This window comes from Schistocerca americana, chromosome 5 (genome assembly GCF_021461395.2).
Source record: "Schistocerca americana isolate TAMUIC-IGC-003095 chromosome 5, iqSchAmer2.1, whole genome shotgun sequence".
In the NCBI taxonomy this organism is placed as follows: domain Eukaryota; kingdom Metazoa; phylum Arthropoda; class Insecta; order Orthoptera; family Acrididae; genus Schistocerca; species Schistocerca americana.
Window position 1 is genome coordinate 333,671,664 of NC_060123.1, and position 15,142 is coordinate 333,686,805.

Genomic DNA, 15,142 nt, shown 5'->3' on the forward strand with positions numbered 1-15,142 from the left:
AGGCAGTTCGGAGACCTAGCAGCACCAATGGCAACGCTGAAGTCAGGCTGTCCTTATGCCACATCAATGCTGTATTTAATGTCCTGTGCCACCGCTCAACCATGCCATTGCTTGCTGAGTGATAAGCGGTGGTGTGGTGATGGCGGAATCCACAGAGCTTGGCTGATTGTTGGAACAAAGTGGATTCAAATTGTCGTCCTTGATCGGTTATCACGTATAGTGGACATCCAAACCGGGAGATCCAAGAAGCCAAAAATACTCGAGCTACCGTCTCTGGTGAAATGTCCGATAGTGGAGAAACTTCTGCCCACCTTGTACACCGGTCGACTGATGTCAACAAATACTTGTAGCCTTCCGTCGGTGGTAGAGGGCCCACAATGTCCAAATGAACGTGGGAGAACTTCTTTGGTACCAAGGGAAAATCTCCAGCTGATTTATGTACATACCGTCCAATATTGTGAGACCTGAGTTTCTCCTGGCGTATACAACTTTCAAATAACTTCCGGGAATTCAGCCAGGTAACAATTTCAGCGACCGCCGATATTTCGGCGGGAGAACACCCCGCCATTTTCAAGGCAAACTGCAACGGACAGGCGACGTACATGCAAATTTAATACCTCGGTTCTCGGACCCAAGCAGGAAAGATAACACACACACACTGAACACTAGTGCCACCAAAGATGGCCAAAGTCAGAGCTATCGATAGTGAGACTATGAATTCGCAGGTGAGGTAGCATTGAGTCTGTCCCTCTGTTTCTTGACAAGGGAGAGAGCCGGATTCCAAACAGAGTTTAAACAGAAACCTCCATCCCTGTTAACAAGGTTGCTCGCTAATTTAATCTCAACTGCCTCCCGAATCACACTGTCCCAATAGCTGGACGTGCATGCCAATATCTCGGTGTTATTATATAACATGGAGTGACCAGTATCCAAGCAATGTTCGGCAATAGCAGATCTATTTGGCTGCTGTAATCGTGTGTGCCGTTTATGCTCAGTACATCTGTCCTCCACGGTCCTGATAGTTTGACCAATATATGCCAAGATTGAACGTGCGTTGCGCTATCGACCAACTGTACATCAGTTGATTGATGATAATTCTGAGTCAACACCTAAGTCTACTGCCTTCTTGCCTTACGTAGGAAACACGTCCAATAAGATCGGTCGTATTTTACGGAAATACGATGTGAAATGTGTTTTCCGACCTCCATCTAAAATTAGAGCACTTTTGAGTTCCGTTAAGGATGATCTTGGACTGCGTAAGGCGGGTGTATATCGTGTCCCTTGTAGCTGCGGCATGGCATATATTGGTCAAACTATCAGGACCGTGGAGGACAGATATACTGAGCATAAACGGCACACACGATTACAGCAGCCAAATAGATCTGCTATTGCCGAACATTGCTTGGATACTGGTCACTCCATGTTATATAATAACACCGAGATATTGGCATGCACGTCCAGCTATTGGGACAGTGTGATTCGGGAGGCAGTTGAGATTAAATTAGCGAGCAACCTTGTTAACAGGGATGGAGGTTTCTGTTTAAACTCTGTTTGGAATCCGGCTCTCTCCCTTGTCAAGAAACAGAGGGACAGACTCAATGCTACCTCACCTGCGAATTCATAGTCTCACTATCGATAGCTCTGACTTTGGCCATCTTTGGTGGCACTAGTGTTCAGTATGTGTGTGTTATCTTTCCTGCTTGGGTCCGAGAACCGAGGTATTAAATTTGCATGTACGTCGCCTGTCCGTTGCAGTTTGCCTTGAAAATGGCGGGGTGTTCTCCCGCCGAAATATCGGCGGTCGCTGAAAGTGTTACCTGGCTGAATTCCCGTCCAATATTGTTCCTTTGGCACAGCATGCATGTTGTTACCCAACTGCGGCAATCGTTCCTTATACTCGGCCAGACAATACGTTCCGTGAGTAGCTTGATAGTTTCTCTGCTACCTGGATGGCTGAGTCCGTGTAAGCTGTCGGAAACGTCTTTCGGTAGTTGCCTTGGGATGAAAGGCCAGGGTTTGTTCGTAGCTATGTCGCACCATATCTTCACATTCGCGCCCGCCGGCTGGATTAATTGTAACTGAAGTCCTGTTGTTATCCTGTAAGTACTGTTGGAATTGTGCGTCATTAGCTTGTGCTGCGGTTAATTTGTCGTAGTCTGTGGTTTGTGAAATAACCAGGACCCGCGGCAGGAAATCGGCGATTATGTTTTCGACTCCCTTGGTATGCTTGATATCTGTAGTAAATTGACTGATGTATTCTAAGTGGCGAAATTGACGTGGAGAACAGTTATCCTGTGACTTACTGAATGCAAAGGTTATTGGTTTATGGTCGGTGTATACAGTAAATTGTCCGCCCCTCGTGGTCTCGCGGTAGCGTTCTCGCTTCCCGAGCACGGGGTCCCGGGTTCGATTCCCGGTGGGGTCAGGGATTTTTCCTGCCTCGAGATGACTGGGTGGTGTGGTGTCGTCTTCGTCATCATCATTCATCCCCATTACGGTCGGAGGCAACGGCAAACCACCTCCATTAGGACCTTGCCTAGTAAGGCGGTGCGGGTCTGCCGCATCGTTCCCCTACGCTCTGTAAAAGAAGCATGGGACTTCATTTCACATACATACAGTAAATGCTCTTGCCTCTACATAGGGTGAAAGTACTGGATAGCTTCATATATTGCTAATAGTTCTCTGTCGTATGCGCTCCATTTCCTTTGCGGGTCTGTAAGTTTTCGTGAGAAAATACCCAAAGTCGTTTACTTTCTGGTGCAGTGCGGCTCCCAACGCATCTTGGCTGACATCGACTACTATTGACATAGGTGCTTTTGGTACCGGATGAGTAATGAGTACTGCTTTTCGTAAGTCGGCCTTTATGTGTTGAAATGCCCACGTTCAATTGCAACAATCGTTTGCCATTTGCATTTTTACCTGCGAGGGCGTCTGTCAAAGGCGCTTGTAGTAGTGCAGCTCGCGGCAAATGCTGTCTATAGAAATTTACCGCCCCTAAAAACTTTCTGAGTTGATGGTAAGTCTCGGGGTGGCTCATGTTGTCGATTACTGCTACCTTGTCCTCTCGCGGGCGTATGCCCTGCGCCGAAACTTCATATCCTAGAAACGTCACTCGCCGTTTTCGCAGTTCGCATGTTGCCTTAATGACTATTACTCCGTACTGGTTTATGCAGGCGAACACTGCGGACAGTTGCTTCTCGTGTGCTTCTGCCGTCGTTGATGAGATTAATACGTCATCAAGATATGCGAAGCATCTTTTCAACCCGCGCAACACTTCATCAATAAATCGTTGCCATGTTTGAGCTGCGTTCTTTAACCCGAAAGGGATTCGGACATATTCGAATAAACCGAAAGGTGCTGTAACTGCTGTTTTCGGTATGTCTTCTTCTGCGACCGGTATCTGGTGATAAGCTTTTTTACAATCAATAATGCTAAAGATCGTTGCCACAGCTAATTGATTTGTGAAATCACGAATATTAGGCACTGGGTAACGATCTGGTATAGTACTTGCGTTTAACTTCCTGTAATCGCAACATCGTCTCCACTACCCATCTTTTTTCTTTACCAAATGTATGGGTGACGCCCACGGGCTGTCTGATTTACGAATGACGCTTGGTGCCAGTAATGCCTCGAATTCTGCTTTTGCTGCCACAAACTGATCAGGTGCTAACCTGCGTGGTCATTGATGTATTGGCTGACCGGGCGGGGGAATGCGGTGTACAGTTTTGTGAGTTACTGCGGATTTTTCTGCAACCGTGTTATCATTTGCGGCTTGTAACACCTCGTCACAGTTATGCTTACCAGCGCGCTAAGTATCACGTTCCGTGATGAAATGATCGTATTGTTCGGCTACCGTATTGCAAGTCCTTTTTAGTTGACGCCACTTCGGCGACTTGCTAGTCGGTGAAAATAATGATGAAGGACTCGTAAGACCCAGTCCCCTGCCGGGAATCGAAACCCGGTCCCCTGTGTGATGGGCGGAAACGCTACCGCTTCACTACGGAGGCGGACACGTTCCGTGATCCCATCTACTGTCTCTTGATTTCGTTTAATCTGTGCATTACCAAGATCTACGGTAATGTGCATGTCACAAAGAAAGTCTGCAAAGAAAGTCTGCCTCCGACACCTCTGCCAGAATGAAGGTCCACTGACAGCTTTGTGAGAAACCTAAAGCGACTTCCATTTTACGTGTGTCATGGGCAACAATGGGCGACTTATTTGCTGTGGTTAATTGCATCATTGGAGTGCCATCCTTTCCTTGATACTCAGTAAATGGGAGCACACTCACATCGGATCCCGAGTCTATTAGGTAGCAACGGTTCGACTTGACATCTCTGACATGAAGCCGTTTGGAGGTGGTAAGAAAATTATTGACGTTACTCTCCCGCCCGTATTTTTCGTCGATCTCACCTCGTTGTTCCATGTGCTTTTCTGTGCTACCGTGGCCTGCTGCCCTACTGCTGGCCGCCGCTCACGTTTGGGTACGCACATGGCTGCGAAAACTTTGGTGCTCTATCCGCAAAGCGTTGATGGTACCAACATACCCGTCCTTGTTGAATTTCGCCGTTGACCTTGCTGTTTTCATTCTGTAACAATTGTGAGACCTGTTGCAGCAATAATTTCCTCTGTCGTCTTATTTCTTGCATTACTTTGTTTACGTCCGTATGCTGAGTCTTCTCTACTGCTGCTATCACTTTTGACGCTTCTTCCCCGCTAAGCTGGGTTCCCACGGAGCGTGAGCACGAATGAGTGCCACGCTTTCGTGCTTGATTTCGTGCCATGACAGGAGTGAAACCATCAGTCGTGGGGCGTGGACAGTTCACACGGGGTGGAGTGTCAACGAAAGCGTGATTCAGTTGATCGCGCGAAGCCGGCCATGAACGAGCTCCTTATCGAGAGTTGTGCTGTGGTGAGTTCGGTTTTTGCTACTGCTTTGGCACAGAGAATGAATCGGTTGGGGGAACCTCAAGAAAAACGGTAGAAAATACGATGGTGGGTCAGGAACAGGATGCTTCAAAGAACATCGAGGGCATATAACGTGGTTGACATGGAACTAAGAAACCACTACCCTGAAGATTTCAAAAACTTATTACGAATGTCTCAGGCGCAGTTTGACTACCTTTTGGAACGCGTTTCACCTCTGATTTCAAAATTAGATACTAATATGAGACAAGCAGTAAAAGCATAAGTTAAACTTCAAGTAACTTGATTTAGTAATGTGGGTCGTTGCTGAACGAATGGGGGAATAAAAGAATTCATATTGTCAAACCAGAAGATTTTTGGTTTATAAACCTCGTCAGTGCCAGCTCCAGACCGTTCGCTTGCGATTATTTTCTTCAGTTCCTGACAATACGAACTCCTCGAGTTTTTAAATTTCGCAATTACTTCTTTCGATCCGAATCCTGGAATTTGGAGCGTATCACTAATTCTTTTGGCAGCAGCCATTCTTGCATCTCGGTCTCTGTATTCTTCTATGCTTATATCATACAAGACCTGCTCAGTGGCGTAAAGTTCCAGAAATTCTAAAGTTTCACTGTCTTGCAACTTGATCACACGACCTTTAATGGCACTAGTTGCCATCTTGTTGTTCGTAGCACTAGATGTTGTACTCTGACACAGCCACAGACGAGGCAAACTCACGACTGAAAATCAAACACGTTTGATATGAAGCGTGAGCCCTCACGCCTGCCCGTGACGTCACAGTCAAACTCACGTCTCTTCGTTCACACGGGTAGTGCTCCACGACAGCATGTCTCACGCTAGCGTGTCACGCCCCGTGGGAAATCGCCTTTCAAGATTGTCGTGCATCTGTGGACTGCCTATGGTCGCATTGACTTTGTCTCCTATCTCTAAGAGGTTCTGCATGTTATCTTGTTGACCAGTTACTAGTGCGGCTTTTACCGTGCTTGATAATTGATCTAGCCAGATGTGTTTGAGCGTCGCATCTGACAATTCTTCTGCGTTGACGATACCATGCAAATGCTTCCAAAATTCCTACAGTGTCCTGTCACCTATAGCTTCTTCTTTAAGCACGTGCCGTATGCTTTGAATTGACGGTTTACGCATTCTGGTGAGTAACGCATTTTTCAGCGCCACGTACGGCCGTTCTGCTGGAGGTCGGAGTATTACATCTTCTGCTGCGGTTGCTGCTCTAGCATCCAGCGCATTCACCGTTATCGCAAACTTCGTCTGCTCATCATGGATCTTACTTTGGGCATACGTGAGCTCAGTCATTGGAAACCATAGCTGCAGTTTGTCCGGCAGGAACTGCGGTATTCGAATTTTTACATGCCGCCTGTTTTCCGTCGGGCTGTTGGTTTGTACGGTCGCACGCGTGTTTGACGTTGGCGTAATAGGCGTCTCCAATGCTAACTTCAGTGCTTCAAGTTGTTCATGTATCTGTTCTTGAAGGTTCACCAGCTGCATCTGTTCATTCCTTCCTGAACTTTCTGAAGTCGCTGAATTCTCTTGTTTATACATCGTAATTTTCTTTATGTTCAGTATCTAACGTTATAAATGGGTTCACCAGCTGCATCTGTTCATTCCTTCGTGAACTTTCTGAAGTCGCTGAATTCCCTTGTTTGTTCATCGTAATTTTCTTTATGTTCAGTACCTAACGTTATAAATGTACACTGACGTCTGAAATATTTTTAGAGCTACATCACACCCCATACCTCCATTGTAACCATCATAATTCTTATTATAACACTGATGTTCAGTATGTTCTTCAGTTGGCAGTTGTGGCAGTACTTAGATAAGCATTCAACATCAACAACTTTTCCATTCTCCATGGAAGCAGCACCTACAACACCATTCAAGGAACGATGTCCTCGACGTTGCCATGTCCCATCAAGTGCAACAGCAACGTCCCTGGTCCCACTAATATTTACAGTTTCTTCTACTGCACGTTTCATAGGTGCTTTAGACACTACCATCAAGGCACCTAAAAGTATTTTTATGTACTTGCTGAACCTACCAGGAGGAGGAAAGCTCCATCAAACCACAAAATGTTTGAGCAGCCTTTTTTCCTTTTCCTGTTGCACGCATTGCATACATTCAGATTCACGTCATATGAATTATGCACAATGTTCGAAGTCATTTTCGATGTAGATTTAATTCAGGATCTATAGAGAAAAAGTAATTTTGACGCCAGACCCTTCCTGCTACTTTGTTGCTCAGTTATTTCCAGACAGCCTACACCATCACATTGTTTACGTTTCGCCACTTCCTTTATCAAAGTAGATATGATACCCACTGCAAAAAATCCACTACAAACAGCACCATTGTTAACACAAAAATTTGATTCACCAGGAGGCGTGCCATGTAGGAGTTTCTTCTCTGAAGAACTAACACATAGGTTACTTTCAACAGTGCAGCTTGCTTTGTTTGTGAACTGGTTACCACGGAATTTCCCTTTATTGAATTTCTTGATGCGTGGCATAGTTCGTATTTATTGTACACTAAAGGATATGTACTTCCACAAATATATGTAGCACTTTTGGAACAAACATTCACTATCACGTGAACAAACTGCTACAGAGAAACAAAAGTAAATACTAGCAAAGATAATAATTTACAGACACTAGAAACCTGCACTGTTACCAACATATACAATGTATCAAACGTATAATCGCTGGAGACAGAAAGTTCGCAGTTCTTTTGAAATAATACTGGTTTCTGTAACAAAAATAAAGGGAACATGGCGGCATACATAACTGTAACTTTAAAATTTGGTATTACAGGTCATTTTTCATTTGAAACCCTATAATGTATATATCAATGTAATCAGAAAAGACCATAGAATTTAATAGTCATAAAAAAATTTAAATTTTTCCACCATTTATAAGTACCCTTTACCCTTAGGCATTTTGTGGGGCTCTTGTGTTATTTTGACTTCTTTCAAAACAAGGTTCCTAAATCCTGATTCTAAGCTAAAAAAAAGGTGCTACTGTGACACCAGCAACCATAGGGATTTTGCTTCGTGTGATGGTACTCCCTCCCCCCCACTCCTCCCCCCATATATTCCCTGCAAGAAGCTCAGCCAACCTATCTTTCCCTCTCCTATTCAGGTGTAGGCCATGTCTAGTATATCACTGTCTCCCAATTGTACCTAAGGCACAACACTCATGTGAGATTTCATTTCAGTCAGCAGCATCTTATACAAATCAGTGTTCACACAGCTTACAGCAGTATTAACCCAGGGCTGGTCATGGCGCTGCAAGATCTCCATAAAACTCAGATTTGCGCATGTAGTTGCTATCCCTGTTTCATCCAAATCGTTCCTAATGCTGTAATTACTGTCCTTAGTGCGCTGCATCTAAAACAATAACCTGATCCTCTTGGCCAAAATCTTTGCACAAATTCCCTGTGTCTTCTGTCACCTGCTTTAGGCTAGTACTTGGCTTCACGATACTCATGACCTGATTCCAATTTGTCTCGTACCATCTGGCATACACCCCTCCCACGGCTACTGCCTAGCAGCAAGTCTCTTTCCTTCCTACTCTCTTTTGTTAGTAACCTACACTGAGTCTCTTTGTTAGAACACTGCTGCACCCTACTGTGACTACAGCTGGGTTACTTATGCCTAAGTTAACCAATATCATTGTACTATTTTATTAAAGATAGAAATAAGAATTTCACTAAACAATATGTGGACACCTGTATTTACTTCATATTCAGTTCTGTTCTATGAGAAGCAAGCAAACATTGTAGATTGACATGTTCAGTTGCAGACAAGGCCAATGAAAAGACTGTTACATGCTAAACTTTCAGTCAACGCTTTCTTCAGAAAAGAAAACACACACACACACACACACACACACACACACACACACACACATGATCACTATCTTTGGCCACTTTAGCCACAATGCGGCCAGAGATAGCAGTCACGTGTGCATGGTGTGAATGAGGCATGCCTGTTAATGTGAATGTGTGTGCATTTCTCTTTTTTTATCTGTAGACGGCTTTGGCTGGAAGCTTAGTGTGTAGCAGTCTTTTCTTTGTGCCTGTTTGCAACTCAATGTGTCATTTTTAAGGTCCGTAGCAATCCATCCCTTTCATACTTGTTGATATTCCAATGTGGATTTTCCATTGTTTGAAGAAAACAGTCGAATAACTTATATTTTTGACACAATAAGTGAATGGTTCAAATCAGGAAACATTATTACCGGAATTTTAAATTTAGTACAGTAAAGAAGGCAGTGAGAACGTTTAGTATAATGGTACACCAGAAAGTGAATGCATTAACTACACGTGCACATAATATATTTGTTAATACCAGAAGCACATAGTAATTTTGTGGCTGTGAATCACATTTTTCCACTACCTCATGAGAATAGAGAGTGGAAGGCACTCCCATTAGCGTATCTTTATGTAGTTTATAGGAACTACAGTTATTACAGAACATGATATGACAACACTGACAACACATGTTTCTGCACTTAACACAGAATTATTGACAATACAGATAGAATGAGACAACTACTATGAACAATCATGCAAGTGAAAATGTGAAATTTCAATATTTAGGCTACTGAGGTGTCTACAGGACCTTCAGGCTATGCTTGGGCGCTTGGGGATAAGCATTTGGCTCTGCAACATTTTAAGAGTGTATTTCTTTTGGAAGTTTTATAGGTAGCAGCACACTTGTCTCATTAGGTTCAAAGCGTTGCTAGAAGTTGGGAAGTGGCTGTATTTTCATGGTGAGAATCATATGAGTAACTAGTACAGTAGCAAGTTATGTGGAAGTACTGTTATGTACACACTGTGGTCAGAAACATTCTGAAACGCTTGTAGGGGTTTTGCAGGGGAGGTTGACCTGAAAACCAAGTACTAAGAAAAAATTTGATACATTGTACCATTTCTGAGCTATTTAGCATTGAAGTTAGCCACTCAGGTCATCACACAGATATATTCAAGAAGTCAGTCAGAGGCAATGTCGCCAAATGTGTTCTTTGTTTGACTTCCTCAAACCACATGAACATAGTTTTTTCTGACCTAACTTAAATCTATCACATCTGAGAAAGGCACATTTCAACTGTTAATGAACATTTTAACAAGAGGTAACTCATGGACCCACAGAAGTGTGTTCAGTACTGCATTTTGGTACATACAGGTGTTTGAATTTGTGTGCACAGTAACCTGACTGGCTAACTTCAATGCTAAATAACTTTGATATGGTGAAACGAATCGAATTTTTTTCTTAAGAGTTATTTCTCAGCGCAACCTCCCCTGCAACACATTTACAAGCTTTTCAGACTGTTTCTGACTTCCCTGTATATGAAAGGATATGCACAGTTGTGTTACTGTAGCTGGTCTAGGGACCTTTTAACCCAGGGTAGGGGGCCGCACTCATTAGAGTGTATTATAATGGACCAACTAATCTGAAGATTCATGAGGAATCGCATCATTAATACCCCTTGTCCTCTGTGCAGGGAAGAAATATTTCTCCACTTGCTAAAGGGAGTAACGTACTTAAAGGTAAATATTGTGGCCCTTGTACCAAGTTTATCTTGTGCAGAGAAACATTTTGCTTTCTATTACAAAGAATAAATGGTTTCTGGTTGGAATGTGCTCAAATAGAAGTGTCAAATACAAATGGTAATGCCAATAGTAATTAAAATGCTTGAGGGAAAGCGACATCCTCTAAGTCATCCACTGTGACAGGTTTGTTATAATATGATGACGTTAATCCCCTAGCAAGTTGATATTATTACCTAAGTGAATTATTGTATCTATCCAAGAAAACATCAAAAATGAAGGTTATGGCACATAGGTTAGTATTTTTCGTTTTGAATTTTGTATATTTTTTATCTATCAAAAGACAAACACAAGTGAAGGTTTTTACTAGGTGGTAGCAATATTAATTGGTGTAGGTTAGTACATACAAATTGTGTATTGTATTTGATTTTATGTATCCTAAAGTTGGATTCCTGCAAGCTACTTTTACGGGAGTTTAACCTAGCTTAGTTTGAATCATTAACTTAATTTTTTACCCTGTATTATCAAAATGACTTAAGATTAAACAAGAGATGTAGCCAGCTGAGTAGCCGTCTTTGCAGTTAAATCCACAATTTTGGATGAATTCAAGCGATATGCAAATAGCTTTGTATTTAAAATATTTTGCCATACTTAAAGAATTTGAGGAAAGATTATATGAATGTCTACCTTAGAACTACACTCACGTAACTACCATATAAATTTTTTTATCTGTTATAGGAATCCATCATTCAGGAGATATGTGCTTGTGAGATGGATGATGATCATATTACAAGTGGCCCTTCACCATAGGTCAATTGACTATACGGTCACCACAACGCAAAATGCTCCATCATAGGATGAAAAAGGTGAATATGTCCTGGGCAGAGATAGGGATGTAAAAAAAAGGGAACTAGTTTTTCAACTTATTTGGCAGCTTCAGAGCCATTTAAATAAAAACATCTTGACATATTTGTCGACTAATCATAAAATCCATGGCAAGTGCCACAACTGCTATTTTGAGGAAGTCGCAAACAACTTAAAGAAAGCATTCCTTTTTTATATCCTTATTTTTTATAGCCTAAACGAATGAAGACAGTTAATCTACAAACATTTTTTAAAGTAAAGCTACTGTAAAAAATTTAACAACAACCAAAAAAATTGTTGGTGGAACAAAACAAGAACAGGGCTACGTGCCAACCTCTCTAACATAAAAGCTGGGCTAAGTCTAGCACTTATATCTGTAAATAAAGGGGTGTAGGAATAATAATAATAATAATTTTACTATTATAAAAATGTTGACACTACTGTACTACTGTTTACAGTTTTCCTATAATAACTCTATTATTATTATTATTATTATTATTATTATTGTTGTTATTGTTATTATTAGGCCTACATAAGTGCTGTGTTAGCAGACAAACTAGTTAAAGAACAAAGACAAAATGAAGCACATTACTGTGTTTGCACAAGTTTTATTTCAAAATAAATGTCTTTTACAAATTTTAAAAAGCTACACTTTGTTTTAATTTACCACTATTTTATAAACAAAATATTACAATGTTAAAGTCTATAAACATCTGCTGTGTTTATTCGGTCAGATTTTGGTCAAACAGTTTAATTTCTTGTTTGAGATAAGGTATCATCTTTTTTAAGTCCTCCTTGTTCTCAGTTTTCAATCTGGCTGTTAGTTCAAGCTGGGTTGGATCTAAGACTTTTATAGTTTCCATCTTCATACCTTTTTTGAATACATTCGTTTGCATCCACATTTCAACTTCATTGATTTTTTTTAAATTTTTTTTGTAAATACTTTTTCTGGATTAGTTTTGGAAACTTTGAGCCAAATGGCCTTGGAAATTTCTAACTTTTTGTGATGAGGCGTTCTTTAGCTACTTCTGAGAACACATAAAAATCATTGTTGTTCATCATAGCTGTTAGAAAAGGAGTTTTGCTACTGGTATTACACAAAACTCTCACAAGATCCAAAGGAACTTCACATTTTTCTACTCTTTTTCTTTTTTCAGTTAGAGCACGGTCTCGATCACAGGTTAAGTATGAGTGTCCAGAGACGACATGCTTGTGGTGAACTTCGTCAAAGAAATCACTACAGACCATATACCAAGTCAAATACCATTTGATTTTTGTTTTGGCTGCAGCTGTTGTCAGACCATACTATTAACTTTTTTCTGGGTAATTTTACTTTTAATCCTCCTTAACACACAGCTCGCTATTTCGTAGCGTCCCCTGCCACTCGTACCCTCATGCCAAAGAAACATAACTGCCATATGCAATACCAAATTGTAACAAGAAAGTTGACACGAATAATACATTTGGCTGTGTGACAATGTTGGCAAAGAGAAAACCTGTTGTAAATCTATGTATACTGGACCAGGAACCAAGTCAAACATAACCTAACGTGGTCTGTATAATCTAAGCATAGGTTAGCTTAAAACGCCTCAGAAAAATCATAATCAAGAGAAGTTCTTCAAAGACGCCTTAGTCCTAAGGCATTAAAGTTATCATATTCACTTACCTCATCAGGTGAAGGTTGTTTTTGAGGTACAGTAATTTTCTTATTGTTTTCATATGGTTTTCCCTCAGCTCTATCTTCTTATTTATTTGGGAAACACTACCTTCACCCCTTTTTCGTCGTTTTCTTGTTTCATCCATCACATAAACCACAATAGTAAACACAACAGACAGGACTAATCACTGCAACGTAACAGTCGCGACACTTCGCCTCGATTTTGTTGACAATCAAACCTGTTACTAAAAGCAACAGCAAGAGTACATAGCCCAGACTTTGTTTCAGAACAGGTGGCACTTAGCACCTGGCGCATTCTGGTGGCAGTGTTTTAAACCACTTCCACACTGATTACTAAATAGCCTGATTTTTACTGACGAAGGTTAGGCACATAGCCCATATGTTGACCATAAAACGAAAATTTTTAGTTTTGGCACATAGACCAGACTTCATAATTAGTCGACATTTGTGCTTTTTTACCTGTTGGTGTTAGTACCCATGTCATGTAATATGTATTAATACCCATGTCATGTAATATGATGTGTTATGTCAAGTAAAGTAACATAATACATGATATCATCATGTCATCCTTCATGGCAATTATGTTGTGCAATAAAACACCACATGTTATTAAAGTTTAGGACACAGCGTAACATAACAGTCGTGACACTTCGCCTCGATTTTGTTGCCTACTGCGCAAACAGCGCCCCAAGTGGCCAGTAAGATAAACTGTTGAGTTCGGCACGATCGTGAAAATGAACGCGAATAGTAGTTGTTTATTTTGGTTTGTACAATGCTTTTTACAAATGAGAATGAGGCGTAGCGCTATAAATTGCAGCAACAACAACAAGAAGATACCACATCTGTCTTTTTTTAGGTTTCCTAGGGACCCTGAGAGGTATAGCCTATACCATCATGTTACCAAACTGCATTGTCGTGATTCGCTTGCAAATTACAAGTACATTGATGATTGATGTTTCATTTTAGGAGTAGAAAATAGCAAACGAGAGGATCTGATGAAAAAAGACTATGTTTACCTTTACAATAATGTTAAGTTCTGTCCACTACCTGTCGAACAAAACCAGTTCATGAATGCAGACAATAATAAACTCGTGTGGACTGCAGTTAATCACATTGTTTGACATTCCAAATACGCCACATCAACTTACGATGAAGAGGAGATTGCCACAAAGGTTCAACAATCCTTATAAAGCTGTAAAGCACTCCTATGGCACAAAAGCAGCCAGTTCAACTCTCCAGATTCATCTGAATTGTCAACACAGACCTGCTTTGACGATGAAGTGGTAAAATTAAATGCAGTTATTTGTGTTTAGAAAAAGCGTGTGGAGTATCAGAATGTGCAGATCGGTGAACTTCATGCTAAACTGTTATGGGACAAGGAAAGTGCCTTTCATTTTATGTACTGTCAGCAACAGAAATTGTATCAGAAGGATCAAGTGAAGAAAGACAAACAAATTTTGAAGACTATAGGATCCCAATATTTTTTTTTAAAAAAAAGGTGTCCTGGCTTGTTGTTAAACCAAATTAGCATGCCATCTGCAAGATGGAAAGACAAAACTAATTTGTTTGCTGTAAATTTATCATATTACAGCACTCAGGCATACTGGTTTTGCCAGAATGTTTTATATTTCCTTCAGTGTGTATATTATAGAGGTACCATATGTGGAACACATACAAATAAAATGCGGGATAAGTGACAATATGTTCCACTTTTTAAAGCAGAAGGTACAGCATTTCTCCAATACTGATAAACTATTGCATTAGTCATTGGATGAAAAGTCTCTAATGGCAAATTTAACATATGACAGCAATTCTGACAGTGTTACTGGCTTTGAGGACTTGAGGTTTACTCTCACAGTATATTTCTCCCACTATTTGGTAGTTGCTTGTCCCACTCAGAGTAATATAGAGATTAAGGTCGTACTTGTGGCAACAGGCGACAATTATAAAAACATGGTAGGCCTGTGGAATGACAAATGGGGCGTCGATCCCTTTTGCATGTAGAGGTACATGTCTGTCCTTCTTATGTGTGAACTTGTGTGTTCATATTCCGCTGATAACGTGGTAAGCTGTAGTTCTATCCAATGTCACAAGTGTTTCCTCATGAATGTATTGGAG